At 40.5% G+C, this 17,500-nt stretch overlaps 1 long non-coding RNA gene across 1 annotated transcript in view; it reads right to left on the bottom strand.

The window, feature by feature from the left end:
* Positions 1-14,141, bottom strand: part of LOC140677534 (uncharacterized) — a 31,859-nt gene extending 17,718 nt beyond the window's left edge. Inside the window, exon 1 of the long non-coding RNA XR_012049312.1 lies at positions 14,035-14,141. This is a non-coding gene — a long non-coding RNA (uncharacterized lncRNA). The remainder of the gene's footprint in view (positions 1-14,034) is intronic.
* Positions 14,142-17,500: the final 3,359 nt, after the last annotated feature.

Below are 17,500 nucleotides of genomic sequence, written 5' to 3'. Positions count from 1 at the left end.
TACATATATATATACACATATATATACATATATACATATATGTATACATACATATATACACATACATATATATATACACATATATATACATATATACATATATGTATACATACATATATACACATATATATACATATATACATATATATATACATATATAAATATATATATACATATATACATATATAAATATATATATGCATATATATATATATATATATATATATACATACATATATATATACATATACATATATATATATATATATATATATATATATATATATATATATATATATATATATATATATATATACACATATATATACATTTATTTATGTTTGTCAGCTTTTTGAAACATGTTACAGGCTTCAAATTTCAAATGAGCTAATATTTGCAAAAACTAACAACGTTTACCTGTTTGAACAGTAAGGATCTTGTCTTTGCAGTCTATTTAATTGAATATAAGTTGAAAAGGATTTGCAAATCATGTTTTATTTACCATTTACACTACGTGCCAACTTCACTGGTTTTGGGTTTTGTTAATACTGTATGTATATATATATATATATATATATATATATATATATATATATATATATATATATATATATATATATACATGCATATATGAAAAAGCTGGCACTAGTGGCAAACAAGACTGAGAAAATTGAGGATAGCTCATCAAACACTTATTTGGAACATCCTACAGGTGAACAGGCTAATTGGGAACAGGTGGGTGCCATGATTGGGTATAAAAGCAGCTTCCATGAAATGCTCAGTCATTCACAAACAAGGATGGGGCGAGGGTCACTACTTTGTGAACAAATGCGTGAGCAAATTGTTGAACAGTTTAAGAAAAACCTTTCTCAACCAGCTATTGCAAGGAATTTAGGGATTTTACCATCTACGGTTCCTAATATAATCAAAAGGTTCAGAGAATCTGGAGAAATCACTGCACGTAAGCGGCAATGCCCGTGACCTTCGATCCCTCAGGCTGTACTGCATCAAAAACCGACATCTGTGTGTAAAGGATATCATCACATGAGCTCAGGAACACTTCAGAAAACCACTGTCAGTAACTACATCTGTAAGTGCAAGTTAAAACTCTACTATGCAAAGTCGAAGCCATTTATCAACAACACCCAGAAACGCCGCCGGCTTTGCTGGCCCGGGCTCATCTAAGATGGAGTGATGCAAATCGGAAAAGTTTTATGTGGTCTGCGAGTCCACATTTCAAATAGTTTTTGGAAACTGTGGACGTCGTGTCCTCCGTACCAAAGAGGAAAAGAACCATCCGGACTGTTACAGGTGCAAAGTTCAAAAGCCAGCATCTGTGATGGTATGGGGGTGTATTAGTGCCCAAGGCATGGGTAACTTACACATCTGTGAAGGCACCATTAATGTTGAAAGGTACATGCAGGTTTTGGAGCAACATATGTTGCCATCCAAGCAACGTCTTGTTCATTTCAGCAAGGCAATGCCAAGCCACATTCTGCACGTGTTACAACAGCATGGCTTCGTAGTAAAAGAGTGCGGGTACTAGACTGGCCTGCCTGTAGTCCAGACCTGTCTCCCATTGAAAATGTGTGGCACATTATGAAGCCTAAAATACCACAACGGAGAAATCAAGCAACAATCATGCAAGAATGAGAAAGAATTCCACCTGAAAAGCTTCAAAAATTGGTCTCCTCAGTTCCCAAACCTTTACTGAGTGTTGTTAAAAGGAAAGGCCATGTAACACAGTGGTAAAAATGCCCCTGTGCCAACTTTTTTGAATTGAATTCTAAGTAAATGATTATTTGCAAAAAAAAAAAAAAGTTTCTCAGTTCGAACATTAAATATCTTGTCTTTGCAGTCTATTCAATTGAATATTAGTTGAAAAGGATTTGCAAATCATTATATTCTGTTTTCATTTACGATTTACACAACGTGCTAACTTCACTGGTTTTGGGTTTTGTACATATATTGTGGAGCATCAAAATACCCCCGAACAGGTGAGACCAAGCAGTGGGCCAGCCATCACAGTGATAGCATGCACCAGGCGGTCAAACTACTCCAACCTCTGAGTGTGGTCATTGAAGGCAAGTACATCCCTAACTCCATTCTCAATCAGGTTGATGTGTGGCCACCTGCTCCAAGGCAGCTGTGTCAGGTTGGCAATCACAGTTTTGCTTAAATAGCACCTCAGTGTATGATTCATTGTGTGGCTGGCTCCCTGCTGGGAAAGAGCTGCTCCCATCGGGCGGTAAGTGTGTTTCTCCACTGAAATGTTATTTGTAGATTAGTCTGCTAAAGGTGTAATATGTTTGATTCATTGACTGCTATGATTTATTGAACTTTGTGCTGATCAGAGATTTCTCTGCTCTGTGTTTTAGGCAATTTAGGAGACCTGATCAAATCATGAAAAATGCAATAAATTGTTTTGTTTCAATGGAAGCCCCAATCGGGAGAACTTTAATTTAACCTTTATTCAGAAAAGTGACTGAATAAACCAACACTGCTGCATTTGAACATTAACAGAACTGTCTCTGGGAGGTTGGTTTGTGCCCGCACATCACAATATATATATATATATATATATATATATACACATGTATGTATATGTATATATATATATATATATATATATATATACCCCGTTTCCATATAAGTTGGGAAATTGTGTTAGATGTAAATATAAACGGAATACAATGATTTGCAAATCATTTTCAACCCATATCCAGTTGAATATGCTACAAAGACAACATATTTGATGTTCAAACTGATAAACTTTTTTTTTTTTGCAAATAATTATTAACTTTAGAATTTGATGCCAGCAACACGTGACAAAGAAGTTGGGAAAGGTGGCAATAAATACTGATAAAGTTGAGGAATGCTCATCAAACACTTATTTGGAACATCCCACAGGTGAACAGGCAAATTGGGAACAGGTGGGTGCCATGATTGGGTATAAAAGTAGATTCCATGAAATGCTCAGTCATTCACAAACAAGGATGGGGCGAGGGTCACCACTTTGTCCACAAATGCGTGAGCAAATTGTTGAACAGTTTAAGAAAAACCTTTCTCAAACAGCTATTGCAAGGAATTTAGGGATTTCACCATCTACGGTCCGTAATATCATCAAAGGGTTCAGAGAATCTGGAGAAATCACTGCACGTAAGCAGCTAAGCCGTGACCTTCGATCCCTCAGGCTGTACTGCATCAACAAGCGACATCAGTGTGTAAAGGATATCACCACACGGGCTCAAGAACACTTCAGAAACCCACTGTCAGTAACTACAGTTGGTCGCTACATCTGTAAGTGAGAGTTAAAACTCTCCTATGCAAGGCGAAAACCGTTTATCAACAACACCCAGAAACGCAGTCGGCTTCGCTGGGCCTGAGCTCATCTCAGATGGACTGATACAAACTGGAAAAGTGTTCTGTGGTCTGACGAGTCCACATTTCAAATTGTTTTGGAAACTGTGGACGTCGTGTCCTCCGGACCAAAGAGGAAAAGAACCATCCGGATTGTTATAGGCGCAAAGTTGAAAAGCTAGCATCTGTGATGGTATGGGGGTGTATTAGTGCCCAAGACATGGGTAACTTACACATCTGTGAAGGCACCATTAATGCTGAAAGGTACATACAGGTTTTGGAGCAACATATGTTGCCATCCAAGCAACGATACCATGGACGCCCCTGCTTATTTCAGCAAGACAATGCCAAGCCACGTGTTACATCAACGTGGCTTCATAGTAAAAGAGTGCGGGTACTAGACTGGCCTGCCTGTAGTCCACACCTGTCTCCCATTGAAAATGTGTGGCGCATTATGAAGCCTAAAATACCACAACGGAGACCCCCGGACTGTTGAACAACTTAAGCTGTACATCAAGCAAGAATGGGAAAGAATTCCACCTGAGAAGCTTAAAAAATGTGTCTCCTCAGTTCCCAAACGTTTACTGAGTGTTGTTAAAAGAAAAGGCCATGTAACACAGTGGTGAACATGCCCTTTCCCAACTACTTTGGCACGTGTTGCAGCCATGAAATTCTAAGTTAATTATTTGCAAAAAAAAATTAAGTTTATGAGTTTGAACATCAAATATCTTGTGCATTCAATTGAATATGGGTTGAAAAGGATTTTCAAATAATTGTATTCCATTTATATTTACATCTAACACAATTTCCCAACTCATATGGAAACAGGTTTTGTATATATATATATATATATATATATATATTTTTTTTTTTTTTTTTTTTTTTTTTTTAAGGGAAGCTGAGCTTCCCCTGCAGCCTTAGAGCAATTATTATTTGGAATGTGAAAAGGTGCATATTCCTTAGTACATATTACTTTTACCAAGGTTTCATACTGTATTTTGTTTATTTTTTTAATATTTACAATTTTACTGTTGAACATTATGAAATGTTATTGGAATGTTACCATGCTATTGCATTATACACAGTTAATAAAGCATTACAAGAAATTTAAAACAAAAAAGTGAAAAGAAGTTTAATTATTTAGTACATAAATGTTTTATGATACAAACAACTCCTCGGGGCCCCACGGATAGCTTGAAAAAAAAGTGCAAGTAAAATGTCAATTAATTAACAACAGGACACTTCATATGAAATTTTTACCGCAAACATATTTCTAGCCCCCTCCTGCTGCGTCATTGATCATTCACCCAGTGAATATTATTGTCTTACAGCGAAAATGCTGACAAAATACGACTTTTTGGGATCAAAACCCGGCTGGGGACATACCAGGAACATGTTCAACTCTATGTTTTAATTATGTTAAATTAGTTGTTTTTTTTCCACTATCCATCCATCCATCCATCTTCTTCCGCTTATCCGAGGTCGGGTCGCGGGGGCAGCAGCCTAAGCAGGGAAGCCCAGACTTCCCTCTCCCCAGCCACTTCGTCCAGCTCCTCCCGGGGGATCCCGAGGCGTTCCCAGGCCAGCCGGGAGACATAGTCTTCCCAACGTGTCCTGGGTCTTCCTCGTGGCCTCCTACCGGTCGGACATGCCCTAAACACCTCCTTAGGGAGGCGCTCGGGTGGCATCCTGACCAGATGCCCGAACCACCTCATCTGGCTCCTCTCGATGCGGAGGAGCAGCGGCTTTACTTTGAGCTCCCCCCGGATGACAGAGCTTCTCACCCTATCTCTAAGGGAGAGCCCCGCCACCCGGCGGAGGAAACTCATTTCGGCCGCTTGTACCCGTGATCTTGTCCTTTCGGTCATAACCCAAAGCTCATGACCATAGGTGAGGATGGGAACGTAGATCGACCGGTAAATTGAGAGCTTTGCCTTCCGGCTCAGCTCCTTCTTCACCACAACGGATCGATACAGCGTCCGCATTACTGAAGACGCCGCACCGATCCGCCTGTCGATCTCACGATCCACTCTTCCCTCACTCGTGAACAAGACTCCGAGGTACTTGAACTCCTCCACTTGGGGCAAGATCTCCTCCCCAACCCGGAGATGGCACTCCACCCTTTTCCGGGCGAGAACCATGGACTCGGACTTGGAGGTGCTGATTCTCATCCCAGTCGCTTCACACTCAGCTGCGAACCGATCCAGTGAGAGCTGAAGATCCTGGCCAGATGAAGCCATCAGGACCAAATCATCTGCAAAAAGCAGAGACCTAATCCTGCAGCCACCAAACCGGATCCCCTCAACGCCTTGACTGCGCCTAGAAATTCTGTCCATAAAAGTTATGAACAGAATCGGTGACAAAGGGCAGCCTTGGCGGAGTCCAACCCTCACCGGTAAAAAGATACATTTGTTTTAGCACAGAATATGCATTAAACTAAATTTAATTTGAATAAATAAATTATAAATATTGTTTCAAATAAATTATATGTCAACATTTTTTTCATGGAGTGTGAAAATAAAATTCTGCTTTGGACCCCAATTTACAATTTACACTGAATTCAGCTGCATCAAAGGCAAAATGAAGACAATTTTAGTTCCATAGTGAGTAAGCAGACAAAATATGCTCCAGAAAATCAGTTTTTTGGCTTGTAGGAGAGGCACCAACTGTTTTATAGTCGGCCACACTTTGAAAACTTTTTGAAATCAGTTGGATTTCCCTCTAAATTCTTGCAAGAGAAGCACCATGTAAAAAAAAAAGTGTTGAGATGTCTTTGCTGATGTGCAAAACGCCTCCTATTGTTTTGGTGTCCTACAGTAGCGTATAAAACAAGACTAATTGTCCTCAGATAATAAATAGAGAGCCACTCGTCTGCTTCCCCCGTGGTGCCTGAGTGTCTACTGTCCCATTAGTGTCGCTCGGAGGGGTGGAGTCCACGACGGAGTAAAGCAAAGACAGCGCACACAATGGCTTTGGCCTGCATCTAAACTATTTCCAGAGGCTTCCTCCACCTTTGGCTTGCCCTAAACTTCACCCACTTCCTCCAGCGTCTAATCTGAGGCGCGCTGTGTGAGTCATTAACGTTATAGACTTCTGTTGTACTGACTCCAAATGTCTTCCCGGATGCTGACGATGCGTCCCTGAGACACACTGCCTCGCCAAATAAAGAGAGGCGTGCAATTAACGGGGGATTAAGTTTGACCTTTTCAAAAGGTGCCGGGTTTGTGCTGACATGATAAACATAACGAAATATCCATCCGCGTTGCCCTCGGCACAGGAAGTGCGGGCCTTCCGATGACGGGAAGCAGCTCTCGCCGTGGAGACGGCGGTCTGCGCCGCTCTCATGCAGGTCACACTTACTGTAGTACAGTGGTCTGCAACCCAAAATGTCGAATGAGCCATATTGGACCATATTACAAAAACTAATCGGTCTGAAGCCGCAACAAATGTTACGCTTTATATAAGTGTTATAATAAAGGCAACTTATGATGCAAGTGTCTATATTAGCTATATTAGCCTACTAGCAAATGACTTTAAAAGTCTTATATAAGTCTTACAATGAAGATAACACATGATGTAAGTGTCTATGTTAGGGATATTAGCCTACCATCAAAATGACTTTAAGCGTCTTATATAAGTGTTATAATGAAGGCAACACATGATGTAAGTGTCTATATTGGCCTACTATCAAAATGACTTTAAAAGTCTTATTTAAGTGTTATAATGAAGGCAACACAAGATGTGTCAATATTAGCTATATTAGCCTACCATCAAAATGACTTTAAATGTCTTATATAAGTGTTATAATAAAGGCAACACATGATGTAAGTGTCTATATTGGCCTACTATCAAAATGACTTTAAACGTCTTGATTAAGTGTTATAATGAAGGCAACACAAGATGTAAGTGTCAATATTAGCTATATTAGCCTACTACTTTAAAAATGACTTTAAAAGTCTTATATAAGTGTTATAAGAAAAGCAACACATGATGTAAGTGTTTATATTGACTATATTAGCCTACTATCAATATGACTTTAAAAGTCTTGTACAAGTGTTATAATGAAGACAACACATGATGTAAGTCTATATTAGCCTACTATCAAAATTACTTTAAAAGTCTTATATAAGTGTTATAATGAAGACACTACATGATGTTAGTCAATATTAGCCTACCATCAAAATGACTTTAAGCGTCTTATATAAGTGTTATAATGAAGGCAACACATGATGTAAGTGTCTATATTGGCCTACTATCAAAATGACTTTAAAAGTCTTATTTAAGTGTTATAATGAAGGCAACACAAGATGTGTCAATATTAGCTATATTAGCCTACCATCAAAATGACTTTAAATGTCTTATATAAGTGTTATAATAAAGGCAACACATGATGTAAGTGTCTATATTGGCCTACTATCAAAATGACTTTAAACGTCTTAATTAAGTGTTATAATGAAGGCAACACAAGATGTGTCAATATTAGCTATATTAGCCTACTACTTTAAAAATGACTTTAAAAGTCTTATATAAGTGTTATAAGAAAAGCAACACATGATGTAAGTGTTTATATTGACTATATTAGCCTACTATCAATATGACTTTAAAAGTCTTGTACAAGTGTTATAATGAAGACAACACATGATGTAAGTCTATATTAGCCTACTATCAAAATTACTTTAAAAGTCTTATATAAGTGTTATAATGAAGACACTACATGATGTTAGTCAATATTAGCCTACTATCAAAATGACTTTAAAAGTTTTATATAAGTGTTATAATGAAGACAACACATGATGTAAGTGTCTATATTAGCTGTATTAGCCTATTATCAAAATGACTTAAAAAGTCTTATATAAGAGTTATAATGAAGGCAACACATGATGTAAGTGTCTACAATAGCTATATTAGCCTACTATCAAAATTACTTTAAAAGTCTTATATAAGTGTTATAATGAAGGCAACACATGATGTAAGTGTCTATATTGGCCTACTATCATAATGACTTTAAAAGTCTTATATAAGTGTTATAATGAAGGCAACACATGATGTTAGTGTCTATAGTAGCTATATTAGCCTACTATCAAAATTACTTTAAAAGTCTTACATAAGTGTTATAATGAAGGAAACACATGATTAAGTGTCTATATTAGCTACGTATATTAGCCTACGATCAAAATGACTTTAAAAGTCTTATATGTGTTATAATGAAGACAACACACGATGTAAGTGTCTATATTATCTATATTAGCCTACTATCAAAACGACTTTAAAAGTCTTATATAAGTGTTATAATGAAGACAACACATGATCTAAGTGTCTATATTAGCTATATTAGCCTACTATCAAAATGAGTTTGTGTCGCATACTGATGCAAATCTTCGGTGATAGAAATATTGACATTTTAATATTTGTTCTACACATTTTTACAACATTGGAAAACATTAGTAAAATAAAGGCTTCTCAGAGGGTGAGATAACTCCTGGAAATGATTGGCTTAGAATGGCCAAATGTATAGATGTGTGTGTCCAAGTTAAAGGAAATGGAAGGGTGTCTTCTTCTAATGGATTTATTACAATCTATGCAAGCTGGGTAACGTTTGCTGTGGTCTGGAACAACATGGCACACAAACAACAAAAATGCAGCCAATATTACATACAGATAATGTGTCATTAGACATGCAAATATAAATTAAATACACAGAGGACATAAGTAAAGGAAATTAAATTACCTCAAATACACCCACACATGAGGCATAATGATGCAATTTTTACATACAGCTAGCATAAATAGCATCTTAGCATCGATTAGCTTGCAGTCAGGCAGTGACCAAATATGCCTGATTAGCACTCCAAACAAGTCAATAACATCAACAAAGCTCACCTTAGTGCATTCACGCACTGCAAAAAACGTTTGGTGGACAAAATGAGACAAAGAAGGAGTGGCAAAAAAAAACATCTTTCTGTGACAGCGTCGGAGAAAGTTGTACATGTAAACAAACTGTTATGTCACAGTCCTCACAACTACGGTAGTTCAGGGACCGCCAAAATTCGTAGGATAAAACGACGCTCGCCAAATACTCTCATCGGTGAAGCATATACACAAACAAAAATAAACAGTGGGCTTTCTAACAATTAGGAAGGTTTGTGTCAGGTTTGGACTCCGATAGAAACTCCATTATAACAAAAAATATATATTTTCCCCCTATACTACATACAGATAATGTGTCATGAGACATGCAAAAATAACTTAAATACGCAGAGGACATAAGTAAAGGAAATTAAATGAACTCAAATATACCTACAAACGAGCATGTTAGCATTGATTAGCTTGCAGTCATGCACTGACCAAATGTGCCTGATTAGCACTCCACACAAGTCAATAACATCAACAAAGCTCGCCTTTGTGCATTCACGCACAGCATAATGTTTGGTAGACAAAGTGAGACAAAAAAAACATATTTCTGTGGCAACGTTGCAGAAAGTTGTACATGTAAACAAACTTTTGCGTCACAGTCCTCACAACTACGGTGAGTTCAAGGACCGCCAAAATTAGTAGGATAAAACGGCGCTCGCCGAATACTCTCATCGGTGAAGCATGAACACAAACATATTAAACACTGGGCTTTCTAACAATTAGGAAGGTTTGTGTCAGGATTGTTCTCTGATAGAAAGCTTATTATAACAAAAAATATATTTTTTACATTTTTATACGTTTAAAAAAAAAACTTGCTTAAGAGCCGCATTAGCCACAGGTTGCTGACCCACGCTGTAGTCATCATCATAGCAGTCTGTCAGGCGCGATAATGACTGTTTCATTTCGGTCGGATCATAGTCCTCCACTCAGCCCGGTCTTTTGCCTTCAGCTGCCAGGTTGCAGTGTTAATCTTCAGTTCCCTCAAATTCCGTTTAACGGTGTCCTTGTACCGTAGCCTTGGCCTCCCTCGGTTTCGTTTCCCTTCCTCCAGCTGTGAGTAGAGCAGATGCCGAGGGAGCCGCTCGTGACTCATTCTCTCTACATGCCCGACCCATCTCAGGTTCGTTTGGGTTAAGATGTCATCCATTGATGGCAGTCCAGCACGACTTAGGACCTCTGTGTTCGGGATTTTGTCTCTCCAGGATATGTCCATGATGGTCCGAAGGTGGCGCATCATGTAGGCATGCAGTTTTCTGACTTGCAACCTGTAGAGGGTCCAAGTTTCAGCACCGTACAAAAGTGTAGCTAGCACAGTTGCTCTGTACACTTTGCACTTGACGCAAATAGAGACATGCCTGTTGTTCCAGAGTCTTTCCCATAATTTCCCAAACACAGCACTCGCTCTCCCCATCCTCAGTTTGATCTCATCATCAAGCTTGGCATTTTCTGTCACTGTGCTTCCGAGGTACTTGAATGTCCGGAATTGCAAAAGTGGGTCTCCCGTGACACAGACCTCCCTTTGTAGAGAGGATGTGGGCTCATACTTGGGTGGCTGGTACAAGCATTTCGTCTTCTTGATGTTTATTTTGAGGCTGAACGACTAACTGTTGCTGCAAACTTGTTCACAAGATCTTGTATGTCTTCTACATTGTGCGCAACTATAGCACTGTCGTCCGCAAACAGCAAATCTCTCACAACCTTTACTGTTGTCTTGCTCTTTTCTCGAAGGTGAGCAACCTTGAACAGATCTGCATCTGTTCTTGTCCGAATGTAGACCCCCTTTGATGTGTTCTTGAAAGCAACCTCGAGCATGGCTGATCGGTAGAGTGAGAACAGGGTTGGTGCTAGAACACAGCCCTGCTTCACTCCATTGCTGACTGGGAAGTCCTTCGAGACAGATCCACCCAGTGCCACATTTGCCTGCATGTCCGTATGAAGCGCCTCAATAAGCTCAGCAAACTTGTCTGTACATCCGTACTTCTTGAGAACTTGCCACAATCCTTGCCTTGAAACCGTGTCGAAAGCTTTACTGAAGTCAATGAAGACCACATAAAGCGGCATGTTCTGCTCAATGCACTTTTCCTGCACTTGTTTCAGACAAAAGATCATGTCCATTGTGCTCCTTCCTTGTCTGAAGCCACATTGAGTTTCTGGAAGTACCTCTGGCGAGATCTGTTCATTCAACCTATTCAGAAGCATTCTAGAGAATATTTTACTGACAATGGCTAAGAGTGAGATGCCTCGATAATTCCCACACTCTCTTCTGTCTCCTTTCTTGAACAGTGGTACAATGCTGGCATCCTTCCACTCCTGGGATATCTGATGAGTTGCCCAAATATCTTTGATAATCTTATGCAGACAGGTCAACAACTGGGCACCCCCAGACTTCCACACCTCAGTTGGAATGCTGTCACGACCTGGGGCTTTGTCTTCCTGCATTGTGTTGATTGCTCTTGTTATTTCGGAGATATCAGGCGGCTCATCCAGGCTCTCTACTACCGGGCGCTGTGCTATAGCATACGTGGCTTCCTCTGCTAAATCTCCAGGGTGGTTCAGCAGTTTCTCAAAATGATATGCAAATCTGTCCAAGATCTTGTCCTTTTCCTGCAGGACTGTCTCGCTGTCTTGTGCTTTCAGCTGGATCAACCTTCTGGATATTGGGTCATAGACTTCTCTCAGGCCTGTGAAGAAGGTTTTCATATCATTCCTATTGGCGGAAAACTGCAGCTCTTCTGCCTGTCTTTCCCACCAGTCAGATTTCATTTCTCTGGCGTATCTCTGTAGTTCACTTTGGGCTCTGCTGTAAGCATGCTTTTTGGATCTTGTGTTGCACTGCAGCCTCTCCTGCCTTGCTTTGTTCCTGGTTACCAGCAACTCCTGCAGATGTTCCTCCCGAACATCGAGCCAATCCTGATGTTTCCTCTTCGGGTGGCCCAATATATTGCAAGCTGTGTTGTACACAGCTTCCCTCATTGCAACCCATTTCTCATTCATGTCTAACCCTGCTGTCATCATGTCCCATTCTCGCAAACTACAATTAATTTCCTCAGCCAGCTCTACTCTCTTCCCATGAACTCTCAGTGCACGAATATCCAGCTTGCGTGGGGGGGTTGTCCCTGTCTTGTGACAATACTTCTGCCTGTAAAGCTTCAGTTTTGTTCTCAACATTACATGATCCGTGCCACAGTCAGCGCCCCTCATCGCTCTGGTGTCCAGCACTTCTCTCAGGTCCTGTTGTCTCACTATGGTGTAGTCCAGCAGATGCCAGTGTTTGGATCTTGGATGCATCCAGATCTTCGTGTGTGATTCTTTGTGCTTAAATACGGTGTTAGTTATAACAAGGCTATGTTCTGAACATAGTGCGAGCAAGAATTCGCCATTTGTGTTGCACCTGCCGACCCCACGGCTACCGAGGACGCCTTTCCATTTCTTGTTGTCCGAGCCGACTCTGGCGTTGAAATCACCCACTAGGATCAGTCTGTCATCTGTTGGGACAGATTTTATAGTCTCACGGAGATCACTGTAGAACCTCTCTTTTGCCCCTACTGGATTTGTCATAGTAGGGGCATACACACTGATGAAAGTGGCATACAGCTTCTTCTGAAGTGGGAGCCTCATTGTCATAATCCTGTCGCTAATCGGTATGGGATCTTGGTCCAGCATGGTGGCCATTTCCTTCTTGACTGCGAGTCCAACTCCTGCCCCTCGCCTGTCGCCAGCAGCCTTTTCACTCCAGAAGAATACATATCCCTGATCTTCCAGAGAGTTGGAACCAGGTAATCTAGTCTCACTGAGTGCGGCGATGTCTATATTATACTTAGCCAGCTCTAGAGCTGCGAGTGCGGTCTGACGTTCTGGGCGCTCAGCTGATATTCTGTCCATCAGAGTGCGTACATTCCACTCTGCTAAGCACAATGTTGTCGATATACTCTTAATGGTTTCTCTTCCTGTTGTTCTTCGTCTTTGTCTTTCTCCTGACTCACTTTCCTCTGTCTGCCGGAGTGTGAACAGATCAGCGCGGACCTTGGTAACCCGGGCGACGTCCGAACCGGTATGGAATCTATTTCTCCTGACCATTTTCATGAAACTGCTTGCAAGAGGTTTCAAGTACTGCTAGCTGTTGCGGGACTAACAGCACATACTTGGCGAATCGAGGTTTCTCAGGGGCAAGGCCAGGCCGAGACAGACTGATTCCATGACTCGTTGCAGCGACTGACCAGATGATAGGTTTGTCTATCTCTGCTCTTGTGTAGAGTATGTCGCTATGCTCTGACTGGCATGGTCCACCACAGACCTTGTGACAGTAGCATGATTGGAACTGCCAGGATGTCCAGCCTCACCCAGAAGCCGTGATTTGTCTTCGGGGTTTACTCCCTTAGCCTTTGGTCAACCAAGACCTTAACCACAAGGCAGCGGTAGTAGAACTCAACTAAACCCATTGTCCACGTCATGACAAATGACAAAAGTCAATATTGACAGGCACCTTCAATGCTCACTTAAAACATCTGCTTAAAAGCCAACCCTGCATGGGAGATTAAACTCACTTTATTTGATTAATAGTCTATACAACAATTTTTTATATTTACATAAGTGTCTTTTAGTTGGTAAGGTAATGTTGACTGTAGTTGTGTATAGAATATTCAGATGTGTATGTTTTGCACTGCTAAATGTCACATGACGGTATTTTGTTCACGTAGGATTGTCCCTCGGAACGTTTCACAATTGTCCCTCAGATCTAAACATTTACCCTCCTCTACTGACCTTTCACCTTTCCACAGAGCACAAACAGCTCTTCATCGCTGTCCACTGTGACGTCATCGTCCGCTTGAATCGATAGCGCCAGCGAGGATGCGGGACAAATGTGCACGTCATCATCATCAGCTGTGGTTTAAAAAGAACACACACAACACAAAAGTTAAATAATAGTGGAAAACACTTCACTGTTGTTGTTGACATGCGGCCAATCAGACGAGAGCGGTGGGCACTAAAGACTTGACATGACATATAACTTGTGATAGTTGTACCTCAATTAAAGCTGCTATTATTGATATGGTGCTGATGATTTCAGCCTTTCAAAGCTTCACTGGACAACACAATTTTGGATATTTTTCTCAATGGTTTTGTTGTATTCAACTCTAGCATCTCATAATAAGGAGAATAACGCCATATTTGTGGACCAGCTAGGGGTTTGTCATACACAAAAATCAAAGATCAAATAATGTTATATTTTAAAACATTCTTTGAGCGTATAGCAGGAACAATCATTAGTTTGATTAACTTACCGTATTTTTCGGACTATAAGGCGCACTTAAAATTCTTTAATTTTCTCAAAAATCGACAGTGCGCCTTATAACCCGGTGTGCCTAATGTACGGCATTACTCTGGTTGTGCTTACCGACCTCAGAGCAATTTTATTTGGCACATGGTGTAAAAAGTGTGACCAGTGGATGGCAGTCAAACATAAGAGATACTGGTAGACTGCAATATGATGGCAGTAAACAACACCAAAACTTTAAATGTTTCATTGAGAATATAGAACATTACACACAGCGCTTAAAAATCTGTCAAAATGTTTTTAGTACGACTTCGGTAAGCTATGAAGCCTCACCGCTTGATGGATTGTTGGCCCATTAAACATACAAGTATTATTATGGTGTGTGTATAAGGACCACAAAATGGCACCTATTAGCAGACATATTTTACAGCGTTTTGTTTCACAATATTATGCAAAACCAACTTTTCTTACCATCTGGTACCTGCTGATGTGTATTTGGGATCGGCATAACTCCTGAAAATGGGCGCGCGTCCGCCTTTGTAGTCCGTGCTGACACCGTAGTCTCTAAGCTTCTACTTTTCCTCTACCTTCTTATGGGACATTAATTTTCCGCTGTTGCCATTTCTAATATAAAGTAGCATAAAGTTCTTACTTATATCTGTCAGCAGTGTTGGGACTAACGCGTTACTGTAACGCCGTTAGTTTCGGCGGTAACTAGTAATCTAACGTGTTATTTTTTTATATCCAGTAACTCAGTTACCGTTACTACATGATGCGTTACTGCGTTATTTTACGTTATTTTTTAATGTAGTATCGGCTAGAAACAGAAGAAGTGTCGTCCTTCTGTCTCACAAGGAAAAGAAAAGGCGTGCTTTCCTCGACCGAGGAGCGGAGCGCAGGGGAGACGTTCCTCCAGGGCCTATGTACTTCGGGGCTAACACCCTTCACTTTACCCGGCAGTGGGTCTTTACAGCTCCGGACTCGAGGGTGAATGACGAGGCCGGCGGTTTGTTGCAATTTTGTGACTTTATTGGTGTCTTGCACGTAGCCATCCACCAAGCTAGAGCACCTGCACGCATCCACTGTTGCGCTCCCTCACCTCTCTCGCCCACTCACTCACTGACGTCACTCACCTCACATGCTGTCATTTCTTAAAGGGCCACACACACACACACACACGCTACTCTCATAACAACTAAAAAGACATCATGGCGAAGCCAGAAGTCGAGGTTCTTAACATGGATACATTGTCACTACTTTTCTTTTGTCGAGCACAAAGAAAATAACATTTTAGTTAAATGTAAGTTGTGTCTTGGATCAAAGATCCCATCTACTTAAAGTTAAAGTGACAATGATTGTCACACACACACTAGGTGTGGTGAAATTATTCTCTGCATTTGACCCATCACCCTTGATCACCCCCTGGGAGGTGAGGGGAGCAGTGAGTAGCAACAGTGACCGCACCCGGGAATACTGCCCAAAACAGCAATTCAAATCTGCTGAAACAGCTACATAAATGTAAATGGGTTATACTTGTATAGCGCTTTTCTACCTTTTTCAGGAACTCAAAGCGCTTTGACACTATTTCCACATTCACCCATTCACACACACATTCACACACTGATGGCGGGAGCTGCCATGCAAGGCACTAACCAGGACCCATCAGGAGCAAGGTTGAAGTGTCTTGCTCAAGGACACAATGGACGTGACTAGGATGGTAGAAGGTGGGGATTGAACCAGTAACCCTCAGATTGCTGGCACGGCCACTCCCCCAACTTCGCCACGCCACATAAGCAACATGCTTTGACGAAGCTAGTAAAGAGAGACACAGACTCCGATGCCACTTCACCTCCACCTAAGGATTTTAACGGAGGCAATGCTAGCCAGGACAACATTGATAGAGCCATTGCAGCGTATGTGCTAGAAGACATGCAGGCTATTTCTACAGTGGAGTCACCCGTTTTCTGGCAGCTAAATAGCATGATACCGGCGTCAAACAACAAATGGCACAGAAAACATGTTCCAAGTACCTGGACAGTGAGTACATAAACATGGAAAGCGAGCTAAAGAAAACACTCCAAACTCTGCCTCTGCTCATCATTGAAGGTACACACTGTCAATTCTCTTATATACTATTTCATTCTAGACTTCTAGAGTGTTTGATTATCACATCACTCTAAATGTATAGACTATAAAGTTCACAAACATAAAGAGGGATGCTAGTGGGCCAGGCCAATCTTTCATTTTCTCTAAACTAAAACTGGGGAAATGTGTAGAGTCTTCTGGGCTTCACTACAGTGTTGATCTCCTGAATACATGATTTTATTTCACAATTCCTTGAGAGAGAAAAAATGCCTGATTAGGCTTTGTGTATGTCATGTGTGCCTTCCTTGGGTGAAGCCAGCTTTACAGCTATGTTGTTATTATGCGGTTTGTTACTTATGTATGTTATGTTGCAGCTATTTCAAATAGTTTTGTCAATTTGTTGTGGCCTGAAATAAATTGGCCCTTTGAAACATATCTTTGTCTTTGTGTGTTGTATGTAGACCACATTGCTTAGCAGAGTTCAGTGATGCAAATGCATGTCAAGTTGATCAACACATTGTATTATTCTCCAGTGCAATAACAGTACTGAAACGAAGGCTAAAAGGGCATTAATGGGAGCCTTAAAAAAAAGGAGAAAAAAATAAGTAACTAAATAGTTACTTTTCACAGTAACGCATTACTTTTTGGTGTAAGTAACTGAGTTAGTAACTGAGTTACTTTTGAAATAAAGTAACTAGTAACTGTAACTAGTTACTGGTTTTCAGTAATTAACCCAACACTGTCTGTCAGTATACAGATAACATAATTCACCCACGGAACTTTAGTTGTTTGAGGGTTCCCATCGGACGGTTTTTCACGGGACATACAAGAGATGCTGCTCCGTTACGGAATGTCATTAAAACAGTT

Source organism: Nerophis lumbriciformis, linkage group LG34 (assembly GCF_033978685.3).
Source record: "Nerophis lumbriciformis linkage group LG34, RoL_Nlum_v2.1, whole genome shotgun sequence".
Taxonomy (NCBI): Eukaryota; Metazoa; Chordata; class Actinopteri; order Syngnathiformes; family Syngnathidae; genus Nerophis; species Nerophis lumbriciformis.
This window is presented reverse-complemented; position numbering and strand designations above follow the sequence as displayed.